This window comes from Engraulis encrasicolus, chromosome 8 (genome assembly GCF_034702125.1).
Source record: "Engraulis encrasicolus isolate BLACKSEA-1 chromosome 8, IST_EnEncr_1.0, whole genome shotgun sequence".
NCBI lineage: Eukaryota > Metazoa > Chordata > Actinopteri > Clupeiformes > Engraulidae > Engraulis > Engraulis encrasicolus.
Window position 1 is genome coordinate 44,646,340 of NC_085864.1, and position 2,351 is coordinate 44,648,690.

The following is a 2,351-nucleotide window of genomic DNA, read 5'->3' on the forward strand; positions in this document are numbered from 1 at the left end:
CTGCCTTCGATTGAACTTTTCTTGTCACGGTACTAAATCCAAACACTTACAAATCCAGTTTGTAAAAATTACTTTTGGTTTATTTTACATATCATTGATTTATGTGTATACAATTACTGAAAATGTCAACAACAGCTACTGTAATACATGATGACAAAAAAAAATTATATCATAGAAAGACATAACATATTTTGACACATCAAAACAAAAACAAAAACAAAAAGAAACAATAAAAGAAAAACAAATAAAACATCAGAATAATCAAAATGCACATGATACAAAAAATAGGGGGGAAATGGAGTTTAAAATGATGACTCATGACAGAATATGGTCACTATCCCCATCAAAATAGCTTTTTTTAACGTTCAAACCAGGACAGAGCTACGTAATGTCATTTAAAAACAAGGGCTATAGTTAACATGTCACATTTACAATTGAATATGTTGTTGTTGTTTTTTCTTAAAAAAAAAAAAAAAGAGGGTGACCATTTAAGGTATGGCAGTGAAAAAAGTGCTGAATCTCCCATTTCTGAGGGAATGAAAACCATAAACCCACATTCATAGCGCCGGAGTACAGTACTGCATCATTTTTCTCTTTTAATTTCTTTTCTTTCACCTGCAATGTCTAGGCATGTTCAAGCTAGTTAAAGCTGTCCTTCTGGGACACATGCATGCTAACCTACACAGTCCAATTCGTCCACAACTTATCATGCAATAGAAGTATAGAGGCTATGGGTCCTGGGTAAGTGGTTGCGATTGACTTGACCTGTTTCTTCTGTGCAGACTCACGAGGGTGTGCAGTGCACGTGACGGGAAAAGAGAGAGAGAGAATGACAGCGAGAGTGCGACAGGAAAATGCTTCCCCCACACGCTTGTTGATTTAAGATAAGGGCCGATGACCTGAACATGAAGGAACTATGTGAATAGAAAAAGTGTGTGTGTGTGTGTGTGTGCGTGCGTGCGTGCTTGGTTGCGTGCGTGCGTGCGTGTTGATGGAGAGCGCAAGCATACAACTGTATTTTCTCTGTGAATACAAAAATAACAAACATTTCGCATAATCCATATTTTGTTGTCTAGTATATCTCACCTAATTACCTGAAGGCTTCTGACTGTGCGTAACAACAAGTAATGACATTCATCACGAGACATCAATTGGGACAAAAAAGGAAGTAGTATCGGACACTTGGTGAGATATTAAAGTGCGTTTGTTTGTGCCATTCTCGTCTCTCTTTTATTCACACGAGATCTGCTGGGTGGTGACTGGTACCCTCGGCACGGGTACCACTCCGCACTGCACTGCACTGGCCTTGAGTCAGCTGCAGGAAAACAGGTCCAGTGGGGACGTGTAGGCCTACGCACCACTGTGTGAGGGGACAAAGACACCACTAGGGCCTGACCATGGTTTAAAATATGGGTGGACAGTGGAGAGTGGCCTGGGGCGGACAAAAAAAACCTTTGCAATGGCACTCTTCCATGTAACACGTTTGACACTTCTGTACAGCCGTCTTTGGAAGCGCTTCTGTGAGTTACAGTTGAGTAAACTACTTCCTGCTGCCTGTTGGCTTTTCAGGAGCGACACCTTTTATGTGCTTCCACTGAACACTGTATTTCAACCTCACGAGTACAGCAGTGTGCAGCGCATCAAGAAATAAATGCAGATATTCATGCATCTTTATTTTCAGCTCCCTTTTCTTCTGATTGTTTATATATATAATATTCAAGTTTCTTCAAGTATGTTTCATCTGAAACATGAATTTGGGCTCTCAGTATAAAAGGAACGAGAACTGATAACCCCTTTTAGCTTGAGCACTGTACAAAGAGCATGTGTTGTTATTAGACCTGGGATTGCTAAAAAAAATAAGCACCATTCAGATGATGAGAAAATCTACATCTTCTTATGCAAATACACAAAACCTTAGACCTGTTCTGCCTTTACATAGCAGGCATGCTTCTGTGTATGCACTTGAGGTTGTAAGACAGTGGTAGTGGATACCAGCACTGTAAACTATATCCAGGCGGCTCACAGAAGCACTTATTGCTACATCAAATCCTAACATCTGTAACCTCCAATAGAATAATGCAGAACTATGGAGAGATGGCGGCAAAGGGTTGTCCTTGTCCTCAGACTAACTCTTACTTTGAAACGTCTTTAATGTGTAGAACATCTTCGATTTTTATCTTTTTTTAAAAATAACACGCATTGTTGTCAGACAGAAGAAAGCTTGAACGGGATCATATTGCAGGTAAAACACCTTGGATGAAATTATTACTGTAAAATACCAGATGCCTCATCTGGTGAAAAACACATACACAAAAAATAAAAAACAATGAAAATAACATTAAAATAACAGT

At 39.3% G+C, this 2,351-nt stretch overlaps 1 protein-coding gene across 1 annotated transcript in view; it reads right to left on the bottom strand.

Moving 5' to 3' along the window:
* Positions 1 to 463: 463 nt before the first annotated feature.
* LOC134454664 (large neutral amino acids transporter small subunit 4-like) overlaps positions 464 to 2,351 on the bottom strand; it is a 51,301-nt gene continuing 49,413 nt past the window's right edge. Inside the window, exon 14 of the mRNA XM_063205818.1 lies at positions 464 to 2,351. This exon is cut by the window's right edge and continues 2,318 nt beyond it. The gene's annotated coding sequence lies outside the window, so the exon portion shown is untranslated.